The 27,139-nt window shown below is 39.3% G+C and overlaps 1 long non-coding RNA gene across 5 annotated transcripts in view; it reads right to left on the bottom strand.

Annotated features, from left to right (window-relative positions):
* Positions 1–6,960: 6,960 nt before the first annotated feature.
* The window catches only part of LOC102135933 (uncharacterized), an 81,178-nt gene continuing 60,999 nt past the window's right edge, over positions 6,961–27,139 (bottom strand). Inside the window, exons 2-5 of one of the 5 annotated variants that reach the window (XR_276490.5) lie at positions 25,242–25,371; positions 23,622–23,687; positions 7,513–7,660; positions 6,961–7,224 (exon numbers count right to left, since the gene is read on the bottom strand). This is a non-coding gene — a long non-coding RNA (uncharacterized lncRNA). Of the gene's footprint in view, positions 7,225–7,512; positions 7,661–20,738; positions 21,244–23,621; positions 23,688–25,241; positions 25,372–27,139 lie in introns of those variants that run through there. The other 4 variants (XR_012433737.1, XR_012433740.1, XR_012433739.1 and 1 more) reach the window with 4 other exon arrangements.

Below are 27,139 nucleotides of genomic sequence, written 5' to 3'. Positions count from 1 at the left end.
TATTAATGACTCATGCAGATATATGCTACTCCATATTAATTATTTCCAATAACATTAACTGAATTCCTACTACGTTCCAGGCCTTGAACTAGATGCTGCAGGTGCAGGCATGAACAAAATAGATATGGTTACAGCATTTATCAAGATTGTAAGCTATCAAGCAAAAAGTACACAATTCAAACATTAATTGCAAGGCAAAAATAGACACATGAGATTACATCTAACTAAAAACAAGAATTGTTTTCTTGCACAGCCAGTGAAATATTCAACAGAGTGAACAGACAATCTGCAGAATAAGAGGAAATATTTGCAACCCTAGATCTGATAAAGGGTTACTATCCAAAATATATAATGAACTCAAACAAATCAATACTAAGAAAAGAAATAACCTGATTAAAAGAAGACATACAAATGGATCTTGCTCCCACTCTTGCCATGTGACACACCTGCTCCCCCTTTACATGACCTTCTGCTCCCCCTTTATATGACTTTCTCCCCCTTTACATGGGGCCCTCTCCCCATTTACATGGTCTTCTCACCCTTTAAAGGGGCCTACTCCCCCTTTACATGGCCTTCTGCCATGAGTAAAAGTTGTGTGGGTCTCACCAAAAGCTGAGCAGATGCTGGTCCCATGCTTGTACAACCTGTGGAACCATAAACCAAATAAACTTCTTTTCTTTATAAATTACCCAGCCTCAGGTATTTTCTTTATAGCAACACATAAAATTGGTACTAAGGAGTAGAGTATCGCTATAAAGATATCTGAAAATGTGGGAGTAGCTTTGGAACTGGGTAATGGGCATAGGTTGAAAGAGTTTGGAGGGTTCAGAAGAAAACGGGAAAGTTTGGAACTTCTCAGAGACTTGTTAAATGATTGTGACCAAAATGCTGACAGAAACATGGACAGTGAAGCCCAGGCTGAGGACATCACAGACGGAAATTAGGAACTTATTGGAGACTAAAGCAAAAGTCACCCTTGTTACACCTAAGCAAAGAATTTGGCTGCATTGTAAATCCCTAGGGATCTGTGGAAGGCTGAGCTTAAGATTGATGCCCTGAAGTATCTGGTGAAAGAAATTTCTAAATAGCAAAGTGTTCAAGAGTTGGCATGGCTGCATCTATGAGCAGATGTGGGAGTAAAAGAATGACTTAAAGTTGGAACTTATTATTAAAAAGGAAGCTTAGTGTAAAAGTTTGCAAAAAAATTGCAACCTGGACATGTGGTAGAAAAGGAAAGATTTTCAGGAGAGAAATTCAAGAGCACTGTACAGCAATCACTTACTAGACAGATTTGCATGACTAAACAGGAGCCAAGTGCTAATAGTCAAGACAATGGGAAAAAGGCATTTTAGAAATCTTCAGGGTAGCCCTTCCCATCACAGGCCCAGAGGCCTAGGAGTAAAGAATGATTACAGAGGCCAGGCCTCAGGCTTGCTGCCCTGCTCAGCCTCAGAACATTGCTCCCTATATTCTAGCTGTTCCAGCTACAACCATTAAAGAGCCCAAGGTAAAACTCAGGCTGCTGCTCAGGAGGACACAAGCTGTTAGTCTTGGTGGTCCCTGTGGTATTCATCCTGCAGGTACACAGAATAAAAAAGTGAAGGGGGCATGACAGCTTCTATTTAGATTTCAGAGGATGTATGGGAAAGTCTGGGTGTCCTCTGTGGTGGGCAGAGAAGACTACCACAGGGAAGAATCCCCACAGAGAGACTCTACTAGGACAGTGCTGGGGGGAACTGTGGAGTTGCAGCCCACACACAGAGTGCCCACTAGGGCACTGCCCAGTGGAGTTGTGGGAATGGGGCCACAATCCTCCAGACCCCAGATTGGTTGAGCCACTGGCAGCATTCACCCTGAGCCTGGAAAAGCTGAAGGCATTGAACTTCAACAGTGAGAGCAGTCATGAGGGCTGCATCCTGCAAAGCCACAAGGCCTTGAGAGCCCCCAGCTTGCACCAGTGTGCCCAGGATGTGGGATATGGAGTCAAGGATTCTTCTAGAGCTTTAAGATTTAACGTCTGCCCTGCTGGGTTTCAGACTTGAGTGGGATCTGTTGTCCCTTTCTTTTGGCCAATTTCTTCCTTTTGGAACGGGAATGTTTACCCATTGCCTGTGCCACCATTGTATCTTGAATGTAAATAACTTATATTGATCTTACAGGCTCATAAGTCAAAGAAACTTGCCTTGAGTCGCAGATGAAACTTTGGACTTTAGACTTTGAATTGATGCTGGAATCAGTTAAGAATTTTGGAGACTGTTGGGAAGGGAGAATTGTGTTCTGCAATGCGAGAAGGACATAAGATTTGGGGGAGGGGGCAGAGGTAAATGGTATAGTTTGGATGTTTGTCCCCTCCAAGTTTCATGTGAAATGTGATTTCCAGTGTTGGAGGTGGGGCCTAGTGGGAGGTGTTTGGGTCATGGATCCCACTTGAATGCCTTGGTGTTGTGAGTGCAGTGATGAGTTCACACAAGATCTGGTTATTTAAAGGAGCCTGGCACCTCCTCTTCTCTCTCTTGCTCTTGCTCTCACCATGCGACATGCCTGTTCCCTCTTCATCTCCTGCCATGAGTAAAAGCTTCCTGGGTCTCACCAGAAGCCAAGTAGTTGCTGGCTGCCATGAACCAATAGCCTGTAGAACCACAAACCAAATAAACTCCTTTTCTTTATAAATTAAGTAAAAAATAAGACATACTGATGGCCAACAGGTATATGGAAAACATGCTCAAAATTACTAATCATTAGGGAAATGAACATTAAAACCATAAGGAGATATCTTGTTAGATATCTATTATCTAGATATCTGTTAGAATGACTATTGTTAGAATGACTATTATCAAAAAGTCAAAGAAGCCAGGCATGGTGGCTCAGGCCTGTAATTATAGCACTTTGGGAGGCAGAGATGGGCAGATCATTTGAGCCCAAGAGTTCAAGACCAACCTAGGCAACATGGTGAAACCCCATCTGTACAAAAAATATAAAAATTAACCAAGCGTGGTGGTGCACACCTGCAATCCCAGCTACTCAGAAGGCTGATGTGGAAGGATTGCTTGAGCTAGGGAGGTCAAGGCCAAAGCAAGCTATGAGCATGCCACTGCACTTCAGCTAGGGCAACAGAGGAAGACACTGTCTTAAAAAAAGAAGCAGAAGATCGAGACCATCCTGGCTAACATGGTGAAACCCTGTCTCTACTAAAAAAATACAAAAAAATTAGCCGGGCATGGTGGCAGGCACCTGTAGTCCCAGCTACTCGGGAGGCTGAGGCAGGAGAATGGCATGAACCCAGGAGGCATAGCTTGCAGCGAGCTGAGATTGCGGCACTGCACTCCAGCCTGGGCGATAAAGCGAGACTCTGTCTCAAAAAAAAAAAAAAAAAAAGAGACAGAAGATAATAAATGTTGTCAAGGATATGGAGAAAAGGGAATCCTTGCACACTGTTAGTGGGAATGAAAATTGGTACAGGCATTATGGAAAACAGTATAGACGTTCATCAAAAATTAAAAGTAGAACTACCATGTGATCCAGCAATCCCACTACTGGGTATATATAATAGGAAATGAAATCAGTATGTCATAGAGATATCTGCATTTCCAAGTTCATTGCAGCAGTATTTTCAATAGCCAAGACAAGATATGGAATAAATTTAAATATCATCAATGAATGAATGAAGAAAATGTGGTATACATATATATTAATACACACACACACACACACACACACTGGAATGCTGGAGGACATTATGCTAAGTGAAACAAACCAGGCACAGAAACACAAATACTATACAATCTCACTTATATGAGGAATCTAAAAAAGTTTAACTCATGAAAATATACAGTAGAATAGAGGTTACCAGGGGTTGGGGCAGGGGATGGTGAAGGCTGGGGAGATATTGGTCAGAGGGTACAAAATTTCAGTTACACAAGAGGAGTAAGTTCAAGAGATCTATTGTGCAATGTAGTGACTATAGTTACGAACAATTAATTGTATTCTCAACTATTGCCAAGAGAGTACATTTAAAGTGTTCTCACCACAAAGACAAGATATGTGAGGTAATGTGTATATAAATTAGCTTGAGTTTGCCATTCCACAATGTACACATATATTTTTTAAAGTATACAATTAATACATATGATTTTAATTTGTCAATTTAAATAAAGGTTTTTAAGAAATTAATTATAACCAAGCTTTATCCAAATAATAAAATGGGAAATAAAAACAAGCAGAGATGGAAAAACCAGCAATTTTTTAAAAGTCTGTTCCTGTACTGCTGAGATTTTCTGCAAGTGTGAGAAATTCTGAGAGAGGCCTTAAAACTAACATTTTATGAACATTATACATATATACACAGAAAGTTGATATGTTACCATAAAACTTCATAGACATTGCTGCCCTCTAATATCCGTTGTCTGATACCCATTGTCTTGTTCTGTTCAGGCTTCTATTACAAATAATCATGGACAGGGTGACTTATAAACAACAGAGATTTATTTCTTACAATACCATTCTACTGTCTATTTTTATAACAGGCCAGAATGTCCAAGATCAGTTTGCTAGCACAGCTGGGTTCTGGTGAGAGTCTGCTTCCTTCATGGGCAGAAATGTTTCACTGAAACCTCACTGAAACCCCTGCAGAAGGGACCATTACATAGCTAGCTCTCCAGGGTCTCTTGTATAAGGGCACTAATCCCATCCATAAGCACTCCATCCATATGACCTAACCACCTTCCAAATGCCCCACATCCTATACCACCACCTTGGGGGTTAGAATTCCAGCACATGAATATGAGGCGGGAACAAACATTCAGACCACAGCATCTATTCCCCTGGTATTTTTGTTTGTTTATTTTTTAGTAACAGAACCTTCATATTATTTGGAGCTAACTCTCTTTTGACTTTTATTTTATGTAGAAGAGTAACTAGTTTTTAACTTTTTTTGATTACAGCGATTTGAGGTCTCATTTGTGTGCAGATAAACTGATACATACTGTAGTACATGCTGTGATGATGCACACTCCAACATACCCCTTCAGGACTGATAAACTTATTTACTCCACCAGCCTCTGGGAGCATTGCCCACAGACAGCCCTCAGCTTGCAGCTCTCTTACATGCCTGCCTTCTGCTGAAGAGAGTTGCCTCATGCCAGCTCATGCCCTATTTCTAAAATAGTCTACACCCAATCACTGATTGACAGGGAATAGTAACATCTCGTCCCCTTGTTCCAGCTTGGTACAACTCTGAAGGGCCATTTCAGTTTCAGAGCTATTTTTGGGCTTAGTTCAGGCTTTTGATGAAACTGCATTACAGTCCAACTTCTTCTGCTTAATCTTACTTCCTTTTTTTTCCTTCCACTATTGTTGATCTAAAAAAGCATTCCCTAATAAACTTCCTGCACACTAATATCTTCCTCAGACCTCAGGGAAAGCAACCTGCAACATAGACATACAGACCTTTTCACCCACAAAAAACAATAGGTGGAACTAGGATTGAAATGGTGTCAAATGAACCAATTTCGTAAGCATTTTTGTTTAAAAAAATAAATTTCAGACAGAAATTTTTCTCTGAAACTAACAAAACAACCATGTATGCTAAGCAAATATGTATTTACTATATATTGGGCACTGTAGTGATTTTCAACCAAAGTTTGTACCATCCTTATGAAACCTTTGGAAATGTGTAAGGGTATTTGAGGGGTGGGAACTGGTCACCATGACTGGCAGGTATTACTGGTGTTTAGTGTTGCAGTCCAGAGATGGTAAATATCCAGGAACGGTCAATAGAGTCCCAAGAGTGAAGGACGTTTCTTCGCTGAAGAGGATACAAAGAGGTGTAAGACATAGTCTCCTCTTTCTGCTCTTACTTAGCTTATTTTCTAATCATGGGAAAAGAAAAAAAAAATACTAGATATGATAAATATATCGAGATCATGCAACAGCATCTACTGATAGCCAAATGGTTTGTATAGACAGTAAATACTTGCCAGAGTGAAACGATTGCAATGAATCAGTGCAGGGGAAGAGCTGCAAGATTCTAAAAATTAACAGAAGAACAAATTTTTAGGACTTTCGTTCCGAGAATTTTGTGTCTCCTTTTAACAAATTATATATAACTGCTAGTAGTGGTGAAGGCAAGATTTAAGCTCAGGGCTATCTAATTCCAAAGCCCATCCATGCTCTTTCTACTCCTCTCTACTGCCTTTATTTATGATATTTTACTATCTAAAACTCCCACATTCACTTACCAGTAAACCTGCCTGCCTCCCCATGCTAAATTGAAAAGTAATTCATATCTGGAGCAGACCCTATTCATTTATGTTGGCCATGCAGGGGATGGCAGAGGCTAACTCTCCCTAGAACACATTAGCAGGAAATGTCCAGCTGTCAACCTGGACGCTGACACTCTCCAAATGCTGTCTCTATAATCTCTGGAGCCCTTGATCTCACAGACATCACAGTGCTGGGAGGATGGTCACTTGGGAAGCAGGCATGTTCTTCCTCACAGCTAGAAATCAAAGTTATTGTGGTTCCTCTAGATTCCAACTCCCCGCATTGTTATCCCCTTAAATTTAAGATAAATGAGTCAGACACAGTGGCTCATGTCTGTAATTCCATTGAAACCAGTCCCTGATTCCTTTCACAGGATGTGCAACAGGAGTGTGGCTTGCCTGTTCATTTACCCTGCTGCTCAAACCTCTTGCAAGAGGCGGAGCATGCAGATCAGCAGGTGTATAGCCGGAGGAGCGGAAGAGCGCTTTGGGCTCCAGCCCCACAGTAGAGTCTAGAGGTGGTTGCCTGCAACCCCAGTGTTACAAAGCTCTTTCAGCTTTGCCTTCCACAGATGGCTTGAGTGTTAATCAGCTCAATGGACCCTCTGCCTTTCTGCAAGGGCAGAGGGCCAGAGTGACAGCTTTCTGTTCCCGGGCTTTTGTCCAGCCTTCTGGAAAAATAGGGTCATGCACGAACTCGAAGGATGAATGCGAAGTTTTATTGAGTGGTGGAGGTGGAGATGGGGGTGACTTTCAGCAGGATAAATGGGGAGCCAGAAGCAGGGATAGAGTGGGAAAATGATCCTCCCCTGGGGTCGGGCCGCCTGGCGACCAGTCTCCTTTCAGACTGCCCCCAGCCTAATTCCTTTTGGTGTTCAGATGTTCCTCCTCTTGTCCCTTTTTCTGCCGCGTCATTCCTCCATCCATCTGCTGGTCTGCTGGCTTGCTGGTCAGCTTCTGGAGCCTGAGGTTTATATGGATGCACGTTAGGGGGCATGGTGGGTCAAAAAGCAACTTTTTGGGTACGAAGCAGGAATATCTATTCTCATTTAGAACCTTGGGTATCCAGGCTTGAGGGTGGGGCCTTTGCCAGGGAACCACCCTCTTCTGCCCAGTATTTCCCTCTCTCCTGTCTGTATCACCATCACTTTGGGAGATGGAAGCAGGAGGATTGCTTAAGGCCAAGAGTTCAAGACCAGCCAGGGCAATGAAGCAAGACTCCATCTCTCCAAAAAAAAAAAAAAGTAATTACCTGGGCATGATGGCATGAGCCTGTAGTCCCAGCTACACTGCAGGCTTAGGCAGGAGGGTCGCTGAAGCCCAGGAATTCAACTCTACGGTGAGCCATGATCACACTGCTGTACTCCAGCCTGGGTAACAGTATGACAGTGAGACCCTGTCTTAAAAAAAAAAAAGAGTTGTTAGAAAAACCGGAAAAGACCAAAGATGTCTGCGAGTGGGAGTATAGCATACCATCATTGCCGTATTTTTAGGTTGCTAATTTAATGCCAGAAAGGTTATTTCCTCTAAAGCTATGTTGCTTAAACTGAAGGTCTCGTGACACCAGGAAACCAGTCATGGTTTGGTCAAGCTCCTGGAGAAACAGGAATCTTTTGCCATGGATGTGGTTTGCTTGAATCGGAAGTTTTGGAGTAAATAAAAAAGACAGACCTGCATATAAAAATAGCTATCAAGTATTACCAAACTGTACCAAATCTTTCAACCAAGGTTTAAGGATAGAAACCAAAATTTGACCTTTTCTTCATTCATTCTCACTAAATTTTTATGATCCCAAATTATTTTGCCCCATTTCTCTTTTCTCCTTACATTCCAAAGAGAAGCATTTAACCCTTTGTTCTCACTCACTTGACTCAATTCCTAGGGTCTTGTCTGTTCACTACTCAGCATTGTGGATTTTTTGTTGTTTGTTTGTTTTGTGGAGTAAAGACCCAGATTTTATAGAGCAGTGGAGATTACCTGGACCTCAGTCTTTCCCCTCTTAGCAGTAGCTGTACTGAGATAAAGGGCCACTTTTCATGAGCCTCTACCTTAGCCCTTTCTTGTTTTTCCTTCACATGATGGTAGCTTAAGAGCCAGCAGACACCCGGTGCCCACCAATCCAGCAGCCTGAAACATATGAGCTTATCTTATAGTGAATTTCCTGGCCGTGTGCCACTTTGGAGAGAATCAAACGGCTTCTGTTGCCTTAGGTTTCCAGATGCCATTAAGGATTTATTTGTCATATAAATACTACGGTTTTCTTTGCTGACGAGATTACTCCTAACAGCCTGCTTTCACATGTTAACAAAAGTAGTTACTGTTTTAGAGAACTTGTCCCAGGAACAAATTCAAACTAACACCAAGACACAGCCTTTTACAAGATTGTTGAAGTAAAATTTAACAAGGTATTTTTTTTTTAAGGAAGCTGTCAGGGGTTTCTCACACTTTGCTGGCAGTAGAGAGAATGAACTCAGGGAATCTGCAGAAATATTGGGTAATACTTGTTTTGAATCTTAAATCTGCATACATATGCAGGTATTACCCAATATTTCTGCAGATTCCCTGAGTTCACTCTCTACTGCCATCCACCCACATGTGCTTCCGGATTACAGAATGTCTAGCCCTTTTAGTAGTTTCCACACAAATGTCATTCATATGCAAGCATTTTGTGAGTCCAATAACTGCAGCAGAGGTCCCATCATGAACTGAACAATTTTCTATTATTTCATAGGACATTCCTTAACACCCCCACCAACCATTCTCCCTACCTCTTCAGCCTGAGAGCAATAGACATACTTTCTCCCTGTTATCTGCCTATTCTCCTTCATCCAGATCCTGAAAGTTCATCTTCTCGACAATTACGTATTCCTCCCTAGAAGGAAACTTGTACCAACTGCCATTATCGTAGCCCCCCACCAACCAACCGCCAACTTTGAAAAGAGGGGAGTAGAGCCTGAGAAAGGGCAGTAGAAGAGATAGGGCCAACCATGGAAGGGGTGGAAGAGAGTGATATAGAATCATCTGAAAATGGGACTCTGCAGAGAGGACAGGCAATGATGGAGCAGCTCAGTAGCAGATGGCTGTATTAATCAGGGCTTTTAGGTCACAGGAGACAGGCACCTAATCCAAACCAGTTTAAGGGTGGAAAGGAAATGTATTGGCTTTGTTTTCTGGGAAGGGTATTGGGGAAACTCGCAGGACTGAAATGTAAGCTGCAGGAACCACGCCTCAGGGCCTATAGAGAGGGACTTCTTGACACTAGGATTTGTTCTGTCTCCCTCCATCACCCATTTCTGTTTGTTTCTTCTTGGTTTCATTCCACACATGGGCTGTATCACATGGTGGAGAAAATGTCTTAGGGGTGTCCTGGCCATGAGCCCACACACAAAAAGGACTTCTTTTACATGTGGCCATACACAAATTTCAAATAAGACTGACTGCCCTGCTTGTGTCGTATCACCATTGCTGCACATGAAGAGAGGGAAGTCCCACCAGAACAACAAGAGAAAGGGAACACTTACACAAAAATCACGAGTGGTATTACCTGAAGAAGAAGGATGAGAAAGTATGATAGGCAAACCAAACAAGCGATAGCTATTGCCAACCTACTAAAAGATCACAGGCTGCCTGAGAGCTAAGGAGAGTATGCTAAAAGAGGGTGATGAGGAGGAGGCATATGCCAAAAATTCTGTAGATGTCACAGGTCTCCTTGATCAGATGTGTGACAATGGCAGAAAATTTGAAGAGCTGATTGGCTATTTTTGTGTTGTCCATGCAGAAGTGGTCATGGAATTATTAGCTGGTAAAGTCCTGAGCAGCCAAAGCTTGGGTGAGGATTTAAGAGTGGGAAACAAATAATCCATAGAGGCTGGATTCAGCCTGGAAACCACTTTTTTCCAGTCCAAAAGACCCAAGAACCACTGGGCGTGGTGGCACATGCCTGTAGTTCCAGCTACTAAGGAGGCTGAAGAGGGAGGATAACTTGAGCCCAGGAGTTCAAGGCTTCCGTGAGCTAGGATGACACTACTGCACTCCAGTCTGGACAACAGGGCAAGACTCCAGCTCAAACAAAAAAGAAAAAGAAAAAGAAAAAGATCCAGGGACTTTTACAACTCCCTCCACTGGGAGAAATTGCTATGTGCCCAGGGACAAGCTTAGAGTTCAGAGGAAGGAAGAGAGACACAGGAAAAAGCACACAAATGACACCCTTTCCCAGATAGGTGGCTGTCCAGGGGAAAAGGCAGAAACAATGTAACATATTAGCAATTCACAAATCTCTGCAGTAGCCACAGTCTAGGACTGAGGACAGTTAATAGACTCTAAGTTTTGATTTTGCCTAGTCCAGATGGAGAGATTTAGGTTTAGCTGCAAATAATATTGAAAATTTCTGACAGCAAAACATGACCATTAAAAGGAAAAAGGTATGGGTCAGAGGACAATGTAAGACTCCAAAGGAGAAGATAAGCAAATTATTTAATCTAAAAGAAAGAAGTCATTCAGGTTAGAAAGACGAGGTAGGTGGATTCATCTTAGCATATTTCAACTGCCTTAATAAAGGCACTCAATAAGTAATTTTTTTTTTTTTTTAAATGGAGTCTGACTCTGTCACCCAGGGTGTAGTGCAGTGGTGTGATCTCAGTTCACTGCAACCTCCGCCTCCCAGGTTCATGCGATTCTCCTGCCTCAGCCTCCTGAGTAGCTGGGCTTACAAGTGTGCGCCTCCACACCTGGCTAATTTTTGTATTTTTAGTAGAGACGAGGTTTCACCATGTTGGTCAGGCTGGTCTCAAATTCCTGACCTCATAATCCACCCACCTCGGCCTCCCAAAGGGCTGGGATTACAGGTGTGAGCCACCACGCCCGGCCACAATAAGTAATTTTTTAAATGAATGAGTACTGTCTCTTTTTATAACTGGCTTCTCGTTTCCATATCCCTTTTCTTTTTTACTCTTTTTTCATTTTCTAGTTTTCTATGAATTTGTGAGGCATTTATCCTTTTCAAATGCATTTCCTTTTTGCTTTTAAAAGTATTTATAATTATACAAATGAAACATAATACAATTCCATTGTAAATAATTTTTAAAATTCAGAAATGTAAAATGTTCAAGTCTTCTTGTAACACATACACATGCACATTAAAATCTTGCTTCTATCCTCAGAAACTAGTAACTATTTGAGAAATATCCTTTCAAAATGTTCTATGCATTTTTGTGTATGCTTTGTAACACATATATGTAAATGTATATATATTTATATAGAGAGAGATGACAAGCTAGATATAGAGTTTCATATGCTTAAATTCTGTTTTACAAATTTGTTTTTCTCTTGAAATTATGACTTACGGATCATTTTATATCAGTACATATGAGAATGCAATATTATTTTTATGTCAATAATAGTCTATCATCTATTTAACCAGTCCTCTATTGATGGACAATTCCCATTTTTTACTAGTAAGATTTGCACTCTTCCATCTCACTGTGCCAGTCTGGTAAAATGGTTTGTAGGTTACTGACTTAATAGTTAACCTTGAAAGTTGAGTAAAAGTTGGACTGACTGGAGTAGGAGAAGAATTAGGGGCTGAAATGCAAACTGGTAATAGAATATATTCACCTGACTCATCTCTTGAACATGTTTTCTTCCAGAACTAAGCAATAGAGGTGGTAATCATAGGATACTGCTGGTTTGTGTATTGGGGTTTTGAAATTTTAATGAAAGCTAGGACTTTCTCGTGTATTTAGTGTTATTTATTTTGATATTTATTTGCTTTTCCCTTGATTATAAAAATCATTTTCTGAGAAAATTTAGAAAACACAGTAATGGAAAAAGAAAAAAAAATGGATAAGAACAACTGTTATCATTCTTATTACTGTTATTGTTCCTTTTACTCTTTATTGGACATATATGCATGAGCAAAACCGAGACATAATGTAAAATAGATTTGTGCTCTGCTCCTTTTCTTTTTTAATTTTTGGTATATAGTAGGTATATATATTTCTGGGATATATGTGATATTTTGGTACAGACAGGCATGCAGTGTGTAATAATCTTCAGGGTAAATGGGCTATCCATCGCCTCAAGCATTTATCCTTTCTTTGTGTTACAAAATTCCAATTATAGTCTTTTAGTTACTTGTAAATATAGAATAAATTATTGTTGACTGTAGTCACCCTGTTGTGCTATCACATACTAGATCTTACTTATTCTATCTAACTATGTTTTTATGCTTATTAACCATCCTCATTTCCACCTCCTCTGTACTACTCTTCTCAGCCTCTGGTAACCATCATTCTACTCTCTATTTCCATGAGTTTACTTGTTTTAATTTTTTACTCCAACAAATAAGTGAAAACATGTGAAGTTTGTCTTTCTGTAACTCACTGATTTCACTTAACATAATGTCCTCCAGTTCCAGCCATGTTGTTGCAAATGGTGGACTCCCATTCTTTTTTATGGGTGAATAGTACTCCACTGTGTATACGTACCACATTTTCTGCAGCCGTTCATCTGTTAATGGGCACTTGGGTTGTTTCCAAATTTTGGCTATTGTGATTAGTGCTACAATAAATATGATAGTGCAGATATCTCTTTAATATACAGATTTCTTTTCTTTGGGGTATATACCTAGCAATGGGATTGCTGGATCATATGGTAGTTCCATAGTTCTACCGTTAGTTTTTTGAGGAACCTCTAAAACTGTTCTCCATAGTGATTGTACTAATTTACATTCCCAAATACACTGTACAAGGGTTCCCTTTTCTCTACATCCTCACCACCATTTCTTATTGCCTGTCTTTTGGGTAAAAGCCATTTTAACTGGAGTGAGATAATATTTCATTACAGTTTTGATTTGCATCTCTCTGATGATTAATGATGTTTAGCATCTTTTCATATACCTGTTTGCCATTTGCTTGTCTCTGTTTGAGAAAAAAGTTCATTCAGATCATTTGCCTTTTTTTTTTTTTTTTTTGAAGCAGAGTCTCACTATCACCCAGGCTGCAGTGCTGTGGCACATTCGCAGCTCACTGAAACCTCTGCCTCCTGGGTTCAAGAGATTCTTGTGCTTCAGCCTCCTGAGTAGCTGGGATTACAGGTGTGCACCACAATGCCCAGCTAACTTTCTTGATTTTTGGTAGAGACAGGTTTTCACCATGTTGGCCAGGCTAGTCTCAAACTCCTGACCTCAAGTGATCCTCCTGCCTTGGCCTCTCAAGTGCTGGGATTACAGGCATGAACCACCGCACCCGGCCTGATTTGCCCATTTTAAAATCAGATTATTAGATTTTTTTCTTTTTGATTTGGTTGAGTTCCTTACATATTCTGGTTATCACTTATCAAGTGAATAGTTTGCAAACATTTTCTCCCACTTTAATGGGTTGTCTCTTCACTTCGTTGATTGTTTCCTTTGCTGTAAATAGCTTTTAAACTTGATGTGATTCCATTTGTCCATTTTTGCTTTTGTTGCTTGTGCTTGTGGGTTATTACTCAAGAAATCTTTGCCCAGAACAATGTCCTGGAGTTTCCCCAATGTTTTCTTTTTAGTAGTTTCATACTTTGAGGCCTTAGATTTAAGTCCTTAATCCATTTTAATTTGATTTTTGTATATGGCAAGAGATGGAGTTAGCTTCATTCTTCTGCATATGAATATACAGTTTTCCCAGTACCTTTCATTGAAGAGACTGTCCTGTACACAATGTATAGCCTTGGAAAGTTTGTTGAAAATGAACTTACTGTAGATATATAAATTTATTTCTGGGTTCTCTATGCTGTTCCATTGGTCTGTGTGTCTGTTTTTATGCCAGTACCATGCCGTTTTGGTTACTACAGCTCTGTAGTATAATTTGAAGTCAGGTAATGTGATTCTCAGTTTTTCCCTTTTGCTCAGGATGACTTTGGTTATTCTGGGCCTTCTGTGGTTCCACATAAATTTTGGGACTTTTTAAAATTTCTGTGAAGAATGTCATTGATATTTTGATAGGCATTACATTGTCTCTGTAGATTGCTTTGGGTAGTATGGACATTTTAACAATATCGATTCTTCCAATCCATGAACATGGCGTTTCTTTCCATTTTTTAGTGTCATCTTCAATTTCTTCCACCAATGATTTATATCACTATAGAGATCATTCACTTGTATATTATAGAGAGCTTTCACTTCTTTAATTAAGTTTATTTCTAGGTATTTTATTTTATTTGCAGCTACTGTATATGGGATTACTTTCTTGATTTATTTTTCAGATTATTTGCTGTTGACATATACAAATGTTACTGATTTTTCTGTTAGTTTTGTATCTTCTGACTTTACTAAATTTGTTTATCCGTTCTAATCATTTTTTGGTGGAGTCTTAGGTTTTTCCAAATGTAAGCTCACATATCTGCAAACAAGGATGATTTGACTTGTTCCTTTACAATTTGGATGCCCTTTCTCTTGTCTGATTCCTCTAACTAGAACTTCTAGTACTATGTTGAATAACAATGGTGAAAGTGGGCATCCTTTTCCTGTTTCAGATCTTAGAGGAAAGACTTTGAGTTTCCCCTCATTTAATATGATACTAGCTGTGGGTCTATTGTATATGGCTTTTATTTTGTTAAAGTATGTCCCTTCTATACCTAGTTTTTTGAGGTTTTCATCATGAAGAGATGTGGAATTTTATCAAGTGCTTTTTGAGCGTCAATTGAAATGATCATATGGTTTTGTCCTTCATTCTGTTGATATAATGTATCACATTGATTGATTTATGCATGTTGAGCCATTCTTGCATGTCTGGGATAAATTCCACTTGCTTATGATGAGTAATCTTTTTAATGTGTTGTTGAAACCAGTTTGCTAGAATTTAATTGAGGATTTTTGCATCAATGTTCATTGGAGATATTGGCCTGTAATTTTCTTTTCTTAATGTGTCTTTGGTTTTGGTATCAGGGTAATACTGGCTTCATACAATGAGTTTGAAAGTATTCTCTCCTCCTTTATTTTTCAGAATAGTTTGAGTTGGATTGGTATTAGTTCTTCCTTAAACGTTTGGTAAAATTTAGCAGTGAAGCCATCAGGTTTCAGGCTTTTCTTACCTAGGTGAGTTTTTATTATGGCCTTGATCTTGTTACTTATTATTTGTCTGTTCAGGTTTTGAATTTCTTCATGGTTCACTCTTGTAGGTTGTGGGTGTCTAGGAATTTATCCATTTCTTTTAGGTTTTCCAATTTATTGACATATAGTTACTCATAGTAGTCTCTAGTCATCCTTTGAATTTCTGTGGTATAACTTATAATGTCTACTTTTTCTTTTTTGTTTTTTTCCCCCTGAGGCAGGGTCTCACGTTGTTGCCCAGGTTGGAGTGTAGTGGCACGAACATGGCTCACTGCAGCCTTGTCCTCCCAGGCTCAAGTAATCCTCTTGCCTCAGTCCCCCAAGTAGCTAGGACTACAGGCATGTGTCACTGCACCCAGCTAATTTTTGGATTTTTAGTTGAGACATGGTTTCACCATGTTTCCTGGGCTGGTCCAGGACTTCTGAGCTCAAGTGATCTGCCTTCCTTGGCCTCCCAAAGTGCTGGGATTACGAGCATGAGTCATTGTGTCCTGCATAGTGTCTCCTTTTTAATCTCTGATCTTGTTTATTTGGGTCTTTTTTTCTTAATTAGGCTGTCTAAAAGTTTGTCAATTTTATCTTTTAAAAAAACCTTTTGTTCCTTTGATATTTTGCATTTTTTTTCATTTCAATTTCATTAATTTGTTATCTGATTTTTTTTTTTTTTTTTTGAGATGAATTCTCACTCTGTTCCCCAAGCTGGAGTGCAGTGGCGTGATCTCAGCTCACTGCAACCTCCACGTCCCGGGTTCAAGTGATTCTCCTGCCTCATCCTCCCGAGTAGCCGGGATTACAGGCGCCCTCTGCCATGCCCAGCTAATTTTTGTATTTTTAGTAGAGATGAGGTTTCACTATGCTGGCCAGGCTGGACTTGAACTCCTGACCTCATGATCCACACACCTCAGCCTCCCAAAGTGCTAGGATTACAGGCGTGAGCCACCCCGCCCAGCCCTCTGATCTTTATTATTTCTTTTCTTCTGCTAATTTTGGATTCGTTTGCTCTTGCTTTTCTACTTCACTAAGATGCATCATTAGATTGCTTATTCGAAGTTTTTCTACTTTTTTTAATTTAGGCACTTATTGTTATAAATTTTCCTCTTAATACTACTTTTGCTATATCCCATAGGTTTTGGTATCTTGTGTTTCCATTTTCATTTGTTTCAAAAAGGTTTTTAATTTCCTTCTTAATTTTTTTATTGACCCTTGAGTCATTTAGGAGCATGTTGTTTAATTTCCATGTGTTTGAATAGTTTCTAAAGTTTCTTTTGTTATTGATTTCTAGTTTTACTCCATTACGGTCAGAGAGGAAATGATATAATTTTAGTTTTTTTGAACTTTTAAAGATTTATTTTGTGGTCTAATATATGCTCTATTTTTGATAATGTCCTATGTGTTGAGGGGAAGATTATGCATTCTGTAGCCATTGGATGAAATGTTCTGTAAATATCTATTAGGCCCATTTGGTCTACAGTGCAAATTAAGACTGGGGTTTCTTTGTTGACTTTCTGTCCAGATCATCTGTCCAATGCTGAAACTGAGATGTTGAAATCTCTAGCTATTATTGTACTGGGATCTATCTCTCTTTAGTTCTAATAATATTCACTTTATATAGCTGGGTGCTCCAGTGTTGGATGCATGTATATTTGTATTTGTTATATCCTCTTGTTGAATTGACCCCTTTATCATTATATAATGACCTTCTTTGTCTCTTTTTATGATTTTGTCTGGAAATCTATTTTTTCTGATATAAATATAGCTACTCCTGCTCTTTTTTGGTTTCTGTTTGCCTGGAATGTCTTTTTTTCAGTTTATTTGTGTCTTTATAGGTGTAGTGTGTTTCTTGTAGGCAGAAAATAATTGGGTCTCATTTTTTTATCCATTCAGTTACTCTGTCTTTTGATTAGGGAGTTTAGTCCATTTACATTCAATGTTATTATTGATAAGTAAGGACTTACTCTTGCCATTTTGCTGCTTTATGGTTTTTTTGTTTTTGTTTTTGTTTTTCCCCCTTTCCTCCCTTCATTCCTTTATTCTTGTCCTTCTTGTTCCAAAGATGATTTTCTCTGGTGGTATGTTTTAATTTCTTGCTTTTTATTTTTTTATGTATCTGTTGTAGGTTTTTAAATTTGAGGTTACCATGAGGCTTGCAAATATTATCTTATAACCCATTATTTTAAATTGATGGCAGCTTAACAGATCTCATAAACAAACTAGCAAACAAGCAAATAGAAAACTAATAAAACTCTACATTTTAACAACATCCTTCCATTTTTAACTTTTTCTGTTTCTATTTATATCTTATTATGCTACGTCTTGAAAAGTTGTTGTGGTTATTATTTTTGATAGGTTCATCCTTTAGTCTTCTTACTCAAGATATGAGTTATTTACAAACCACAATTACAGTGTTATCATATTCTGGATTTGTTTGTGTACTTACTATTACCAGTGAGCTTTATAGCTTCAGATGATTTCTTACTGCTCATTAACATCCTTTCATTTCAGATTGAAGAACTCCTTTTAGCACTTCTTGTAGGACAGGTCTGATGGTGATGAAAACCCTAAGCTTTTGTTTGTCTGGGAAAATCTTTATTTCTCCTTCATATTTGAAGAATATTTTCACTGGATAAAAGCTTTAGGATCCTATAATGAAAGTTGTTTTCTTTCAGCACTTTAGTAAACATTGTTTTGTTTCAGCATATTAGTGCCATATCACTCTCTCTTGGTCTGTAGGGTTTCCACTGAGAACTCTGCTGCCGGACATATTGGAGCTCCTTTGTATGTTATTTTCTTTTCTCTTGATGCTTTTAGGATCTTTTCTTTATTCTTGACTTTTGAGAATTTGATTATTAAATGTCTTGAAGTTGTCTAATTTCGATTAAATCTGCTTCGTGTTCTGTATTATTCTGGTACTTGAATATTGATACCTTTTCCTTGGTTTCAAAAGTTTTCCGTTATTATCCCTTTGAATTAACTTTGTACCCTGATCTCTCTCTCTCTCTCTCTGGGTGTCTCTGTCTTAAGGCCAATAACCCTTAGATTTGCCATTTTGAGGCTATATTCTAAATCTTATAGGCATACTTCCTTCTTTTTCTTTTCTTTTTTTTTTTTTTTTTTTTTTTTTGAGATGGAGTTTCACTCTTGTTGCCTAAGCTGGAGTGCAGTGGCGTGATCTCAGTTCACTGCAACCTCTGCCTCCCTGGTTCAAGTGATTCTCCTGCCTCAGGCTCCCATGTAGCTGGGATTACACCACCTCACCCGGCTAATTTTTTGTATTTTTTTAGTAGAGGTGGGGCTTCGCCATGTTGGCCAGGCTGGTCTCGAACTTCTGACCTCAGGTGATCCACCTGTCTTGGCCTCCCAAAGTGCTAGGATTACAGGTGTGAGCCACTGCACCTGGTCTGCTTCTTTTTACTCTTTTTTTTTTTTTACTCTTTTTTCTTTTGCCTTTTCTGACTATATTTTCAAATAGTCTGTCTTCAAGCTCACTAATTTTTTTCTGCTTGATTAATTCTGCTGTTGAGAGACTTCAGTATATCAGTTGATACATTCTTCAGTATATCAGTTGAATTTTTCAGCTCCAGAATTTCTGCTTGAGTTTTAAAAATTATTTCAATCTCTTTTTAAAATTTATCTGAAAAGGATTCTAAATTTCTTCTCTGTGTTATCTTGATCTTTCATTGATCTGTTAATTCATTGATCTTCCTCAAAGGAGTTATTTTGAATTCTCTGTCTGAAAAGTCACAGATCTCTGCCTCTGCAGGATTGGTCTCTACGGCCATTTTTACTTTGTTTGGTGAGGTCATGCTTTCCTGGATGGTCTTGATGCTTGCAGATATTCATCTGTATCTAGACATTCAAGAGTTAGATATTTATTGTAATCTTCATAGTGTGGGCTTATTTATACCCATCCTTCTTGAGAAGGCTTTCCAAGTATTCAAAGTGAATTGAGTATTGTGTTGTAAGTGTTTGGTCACTGTAGCTGTATCTGCTTTAGGGGACACCTCCAGCCCCATGATGCAGACTCTTACAGACTCATATAGATACCAACTTATTGGTCTTGAGAAAGACCCAGGTGAATTTCCTGTATTATCAGGTAGTGTCTCTGTTCTCTTCCCTTACTCTCCTCCATGCTATGCTGCCTGGAGTTGAGGGAGGTGTAACACAAGCACCGCTATAGCCACCACCACTGAGACTGTGCTTGGTCAGACCTGAAGCCAGAACAGTACTAGGAGTTGGCAAAGGCCTGTGGTAACTATTGCCTGGCTACTGCTGATGGTTGTTCAAGGCCCAAAAGTTATTTAGTCAGCAGGTGGTAAACCCAACCAAGCTTGTGTCTTTCCCTTCAGAATAGCAGGTTCCCTTCTGACCCAGGGTGGGTCTACAAATACTGCCCAGAAGCCAGAGCCTAGAGTCAGGAATGTTAGAAATCTACTAGGTGCTCTACTTTACTGTGGCTTAGCTGACATAAATGTTACAAGACACATTTCTTTTTAATCTTTTTTCTCCTTTCCTCAAGCAGAAGAAGTCTCTCCCTGTAGCCACCATGGCTCCACACTCACGGCAAGTGTTGCCTGGCCACCACTGATGTTTATTCGAGACCCAAGGGCTCTTTAGTTAGCAAGTAATAAATCTTGCCAGTCCTGGGACTCTCCCTTCAGGGCAATGGGTTACCTTCTGGCCCAGGGCAGGTTTAGAAATGCCGTCCAGGAGCTAAGGCCTGGAATCAGGGACTTTAGGGGTCTGCTTGGTCCTTCATTTTACTGTGACTGATCTGGTACTCAAGTTTGCAAGACAATGTCCTTTTTAGTCTTCCTTCCCCTTTCTTCAAGGAGGAAGAGTCTCTCCCAAAGCTGTGAGCTGTGCTGCCTGGAACTGGGGGAAAGATGGCACAAGCACTCCCTTGGCCGGACCAGCTGATGTCTCACTGGGTTGTGTGCACCCCAAGTACACTGGCTCCAAACCCAGCACAGCATCAGAACTTGTCCAGGAATTACAGTCCTGGTGACCTAGATTGCCTTTCAAGTTTATTTATAACCCCAGAGTGTGTCAGCTCATGGTAGTGGAATTAGCTAGAACTCGGGTTCTAACCACTGATAGGGACAATTCCCCCCTCTGGCCAGGGCTGGTTTAATTGCTCACTCCATGGGTGCGAGCTTAACCCTGTCCTGTGTTGCATTCCACTGTGAGTTCAGGGCAGCACTGGGTTCCAATGCAAAGTCCCACAGTCACTGTTCTCTCCCTCCCCCAAGGACATAGAATCTCTCTCAGCACTACAGAGCTGCTTCTGGTGAATGGGGGAGAGAGAATGTAGGCAATTCAAGACTGTCTTTTCTACCCTCTTCAGTGCCTCTTTTCTTGCCATGATAGTCAAACCAGGTACTGTGATTGCTCACCTGATTTTTTGTTTTTCCAAAAGGTGCTTTATTGTGTGGATAGTTGCTAAATTTGATGTTCCTATGGGGACAATGATCACTGGAGAGTTCTATTCCACCATCTTTCTCTGCCTCCTCCCTCTTCAGTGCCCAGCTCCTTTTAAATTAAACATTATATTGTGAACATTTTCCACGTCTTAAATAATCTTTAAAAGTCTTTTTTTTTTTTTTTTTTTTTTTGAGACAGGCTAAAGAGCAGCAATGTGATCATGGCTCACTGTAGCCTCAACCTAAGCTCAAACAATCTTCCTACCTCAGCTTCTGAGTAGCTGGGACCACAGGTACATGCCACCACTCTTGGCTAATTTTTTGTTGTTGTTTTTTATAGAGATTGGATCTCACTATGCTGCCCAGGCTGGTCTCAAATTTCTAGGCTCCAGCAAGCCTCCTGCTTCAGCTTCTCAAAGTATTACGATTACAGTTGTGAGTCATGGCACCTGGCCCAAAAGTCTAATTTTATTGATCACATAGTTCTTAGCCTTATGTGGTAAAACCTAGATGTTTCTTAGATAAACTTAAGAAGCCTCACTTTCCACCTTCAGAAAGGCTGAAGATTTCCAGCCTAGTGCTACATGAACAGGGTCTCCAGAAAGACTAATATAACTATTATAGTTTTCTTTTGAGTTGTCAGGGACTGAGTATAAGAATGTAAAGTACAAACATTTGGAAACCAATTGAAAATACCTGCTGAAACTAAATACATTCATTCCCTAATCCAGCAGTGCCACTTTTAGGTACATATGCTTAAGGAAACTCTTGCAAAAGTACACAGGGATACAAATTTAAGGATGCTTATTCCAGCTCTGCTAAAATAGAAAGAAAGAAAGAAAGAAAGAAAGAAAGAAAGAAAGAAAGAAAGAAAGAAAGAAGAAAGAAAGAAAGAAAGAAAGAAAGAAAGAAAGAAAGAAAGAAAGAAAGAAAGAAAGAAAGAAATTAAAAAGAATTGAAAATAACCAAAATACCTATCAATAGGAGAATGGATAATAAACTGTGGTATATTTATGTGATGAAATACTATAGAACCATTAAAAGGAATGAGATGAAGCTATTCAGATCATCATAGATAGATGTCAAAAGCAAAGGGCTGGGCCAGGTATGGAGGTTCACGTCTGTAATCCCAGCACTTTGGGAGGCTGAGGCAAGTGGATCACTTGAGCTCAGGGGTTCAAGACCAGCTTGGGCAACATGGCAAAATCCCGTCTCTACAAAAAATACAAAAAAAATTAGCCAGGCATGGTGATGCTTGCCTTTAGTCCCAGATACTTGGGGAGCTGAGGCAAAGGGATCAACTGAACCTGGGAGATCTAGTCTGCAGTGAGCCAAGACCGCGTCACTACACTCCAGCCTGAGTGACACAGTGAGACCCTGTCTCCAAAAAAAAGGAAAGGGCTGAACGAAAATGGCAAGTGGTAGGACAATGCCTTAGTTCATTTGTAAGCATGCCTGCTTCATGGATACATAAGTATACTGAAATATAAAAAAAGATGAAAAACAAATTCATCATAGCAGTTGTCTCTGATGAGGAGCATAATGGAGCAAGGGGAATTTTCACTTTACATGTTTTGTGTCATGTTTTATTTTTTTTTCTTTTCTTTTCTTTTTCTTTTTCTTTTTTTCTTTTTTTTTTTTTTTGACATGGAGTCTCACTCTGTACACTCAAGCTGAAGTGCAGTGGCGCGATCTTGGCTCACTGAAACCTTTCGTCTCTGGGGCTCAAGTAATTCTTGTGCCTCAGCCTCCCGAGTAGCTGGGACTACAGGCACGTGCCACCACACCTAGCTAATTTTTTGTATTTTAGTAGAGATGGGGTTTCACCATGTTGCCCAGAGCAGTCTCAAACTCTTGAACTCAGGCAATCTGCCCTTCTTGGCCACCCAAAGTTTGGGATTACCGTCGTAAGCCACCGCAATGTGTCATGTTTTTTTAATAAAAGATTAAACAAAGAAAACAAAATGTTGTTCATGGATAATGTTATGTAGTACTTACGTGGCCTTTTTTGTATCATTCTCAGTACTTCTAACTTCTCTTTAGTTTTCTCTCAAAAAGGGTAAATAGATAATAAAAATAATAAATCTTTCATGCCAGTTAATTTATTGTAAACATTATGTTATGTTGTGGATTATCTTTATTTGCAGTAGTTATATTCCATAAAGTTGCAGTGAATACCGAATTAGCAAATGTTGATCAATTGCTCAAAGGGAAAATACAGAGTTGGGTTCCTGTGAGTCTCAGGTCACAATATTTTCATCAACTGATCACATATAACCTTGTATTATGTGTGTTCCTGTTTTAAGACACCTCATTTAATTAACACCGGACTCATGATCATCAGCACTATAATTCTTACCTGAATAAAGCTTATCTAATGCAAAGTATTTTCTCTGTAAGGCATATCATAACCCTTGTGGGCTTAGGATCATTTTCCTTTTTTCTTTATTTGAGATAGACTGTCACCCAGGCTGGAGTGCAGTGGCGCGATCTCTGCTCACTGCAGAGACTTCCGTCTCCCCAGTTTAAGTGATTCTCCTACCTCATCCTCCAGAGTAGCTGGGATTACAGGTGTGTGCCACCACGCCCAGCTAATTTTGCATTTTTAATAGAGACTGGTTTGACCATGTTGGCCAGGCTGGTCTGGAACTTCTGACCTCAAGTGATCCACCAGCCTCGGCCTCACAAAGTGCTGGGATTACAGGCATGAGCCACCACCGTGCCCAGCCAGGAACATTTTCAAAAGCAAAATTACCACCACAAAGCACAAAAACGTGAAAAAATGTAGCACTAAATAGACCTCAAAGAGAACACTTGCTTACAGATGAGGACCAGAACAAGGAAGCAGAGCATTACCTCATTGAACCTCAGCAGAGAATGTGAACATCAAGCAACTCAAATTTTTCACCATTTTCTGCATGTCTGCAAATAACCAAGAAAGTGCCATGAATATTGATTTGGAAGTTACAAATAAATTTTAACAACTAAGCAAATTCATACATAAATATCTATGAATAATAAGAGTTGACTCCATGTACTTACGCAGATCAGTGACGCAACTTATAAATTGCAACAATATCGAAATCAGACTCTATTACTAAAACCTAATAATTTGCAGATAACCATTCAAGTGACAGACATCAACTGCCTTCACTCCTGCTGAGACTTGTGTACCTTGTAGCATTTAGCTGACCATAGTTATTCAAAGATCCCATGCACTTGGCAGATAGAAATTTTGCACCTTCTATCTGGAAAATCCCAGGCTTCGTGGGTCTCCCTTTTATCTTTCAATGTAAAATTTAGTCAAGGCATTTTTGTTTTCAATAAATTTTCTCTATTTAAAGAAACCAGCACTATATAGATGGGCTACACAGGTTGGGGCCTTTGAATAGATTATTAAAATTCCACTTCACTTATTTTTTGTTGTGAACAATCTTGGAATTCTAGTTTTGGAAAGGGCCATGTATATACATTTAATTGGTTTAATTCATCCCTGGGTAAGGAAGAGTAAATTTTAGAAAAGCCATTTTTAAAATGTCACATTGAAGAAAGGAGTTAGCAAATTGAAATCAAGCCTACCACTTTAAAAGCTTTAAGATCTGATATTTAATATTTTCAGGTTTAGTCCTCAAAGATGGATTACCCCAACCATTTCTGCCAGGATTGTGAACTAAGAGATTTGGAAAAGCCAGCAATCATCTCGTAGAATATTTACACCTTCTATATACCTACCAAACAAACAACAAAACTTTAAATACCATATTTACTGAAACTTTTTTAAATTACAGAAATTGTATGTATGGACATGATCTTTTAAAACGTATTTATTTTTAATGATCTCATTCATGCTATATATCTCATTCACAATCTTTCTTTGTGTTCTTTTTTTCTTATGATTTTTTCAAGTCCTAAATCATTTCAAGATAAAATTGTAAGAAAATGCACTAGCTCCAAGGACCTTGTGGAAAGTCTCCTAAGAAACTCATTGGTATAGAAAGGATGAATATTAAATGAGATGAAAACAGTTGCTTTGGTGGAGTCCCAGAAGATTTAAATGCATAAACATAAGCCTTGTGATGTCTGAGAGCCACAATAGCCAATATAAATAAATCATATGTAAAACAGTAACTTGAAAAAAATGGAAAAAGAGACGGAAAAATGAAATAAATTACTTTTACCAAAATGTTTCTCAAATAATGGTAGGGAAGATAAGGTGATAAATAATAGATTGGATGTTTTTAAGAGGCCTTGGTAACAGTCTAAGCACATTGTGTTAAATTTCTGAATTTTTAACCACAGAAAGTCTATACTTACATAATCCATGTTGATTGTTTGCCTGCCATTTGAACTAACACACACATACATTGTTCAAGCCAAGTCTTTTAAGTTTCGTTTTAAGAAGGCTCACTAAATGGAAAACAACATTAATTGTTGGATTAGTTTATCCAAACCACGGGGACCACGCAAAATGCTTACCTTTTTGGTGCAGCCATATTTACGGGTTCTTGCCTTCCCCTTGGTATTCAATGGTATTGACAAAATCTCAAATGCAGCATAGTAGATAAGAGTCAAATGAGCTGACTGCCTTTGGCAGCAACATCAGAAACTGAAAAACATGATATGATATGTCTTAAAAGCAAGATGGTTACTGTGTTTTTGAGTTTGGGAAAGAAGAAAGGTAGAAATCCCAGAGCAGGAAAATGAGTATCCAAAGAAGCTGAGGAGACTAGAACTAACTTTGGGTTCTAAAGGGGTGCAGGTCAAATAAGGATTCCTTTTTCCCTTCCTTTTTTCTTCCCTCTCTCTCTCCTTCACTTCCTTTCTTTCACTTCACAGATTTCCTGTTTTAAACATAAGCTTTTAAATTTTTTCAACTGAAGTACCAGGAAGTTCCTTCTCTTTGAAACCTAGAGTAATTAATCAATTTGAGGAGAGAAGATAATTCAGCTCATTCCAAATCTGTCTGGAAAATTTGCATTGTCCTACATGGCTATGCATATTACTTTGTGAGAAAAAATGAGGTGGGGTAACCTAATTGCCTTTTATTTAAAAATGAGTTGGCCCACTTTCAAAATATTATTCAAATGTCTCAAGAAACCATTGAGAATAAGAAATAAGCCTCCCTCAAATGGCATGTCAGGAATAGGAAGGTCAATGCATCCTTCACCTCTGAGACTGACACAAATGGCACATACAAGGGCATTTTTCTTTTCTTTTCTTCTCTTTAACTGGTGCAGAGTTTCCAAGTCAGAACTGGTTTGTAAACAACGTAATCCTGAATAATCAACACAGAAGAAAAAGAAGCTGGAGGGCAGATAGATGGGTGGAAGGGTCAGACATTGTCAAACGGTTTTCCTGTCCCTGTGATTCCCTGAGCTCCAAAAGTCTGTTTTTATTAACCCAGTTTCAGTCCAATTATCTTTTTAATTGTTTAAATTTACCCTTGGCTAGGGTATCCAAAAACTTTAATTTCTTTCTAAAATTATCTCTTTTTGTGTCTTTAGAAGCACATGTAGACATGTGACTATGTTAGGAGCAGAGAGAAAGGCAAGATTTGAGTAAGTAGCCTTTAAAAGATCTGCAGGAACATAAAATGTCTGTCTTCAAATGGCCCTAATCTTTTAACCATCACTGAGACCAGCACAAGCAAAGTACAAGTGCCTGACCAGGTGCTCCTAATGACATGAAAGGCCAGAGCACAACAAGTCAACATGTACCTTACATATGGTCAGACTTTGCATTTGGAAAGAATACTTAGTACCTTTAGTGCCCACTTTTATTGACTTGATTTTTACTTACAAACCTATGCTCATTTTAACAAGTAAAATCATACTAAAATATATAGCAAAAAGATTAATAATCTCTCTCTTCATTGCCTCCACACTCACTCCCAGCCAACACTCCCCAACCCTTCCATTTTCACATCAACACCTTGATTGCCGATTAAGCCGAGAGCTCAAGAGTACCTGTTAGTGTCACGTGGTGCAGGTTGGAATTTAGGGCAGAAGGGAAGCAGTGGCAGGGGCCCTTTCTCCGTGGATGGACAAGCCTGGGCTAAGTACAAATGGACATATGGGACACACTGTGGGGCTATGCTCCAGAAGAGGGACTCTATCTCCCTATGACTCTTCCTTTTTATGGGGCAAGTATTGGGATGCTCTTGCAAATGGCACAAAATAATCCAAACTTGGGTTACAAGAAGGTGAGCATGGGTGCTAGATGTTTATAGGATTCTAGGACCATGATTTGGATTCTAGCACCTGGTAGCGTTGTGAGAAATTGAGATGGAGTGCAGATCCATCCTTCCCCGTGCAGAGGAGAAGTCCCTGGCCCCAGCTAGTTTGTCTCCAACAACACAAAGTGAGACTTGGGGG

This window comes from Macaca fascicularis, chromosome 4, assembly GCF_037993035.2.
Source record: "Macaca fascicularis isolate 582-1 chromosome 4, T2T-MFA8v1.1".
NCBI classification, from domain to species: Eukaryota; Metazoa; Chordata; class Mammalia; order Primates; family Cercopithecidae; genus Macaca; species Macaca fascicularis.
The sequence above is the reverse complement of the archived record's forward strand: the minus strand, read 5'-3'. Positions and strand labels throughout refer to the sequence as shown.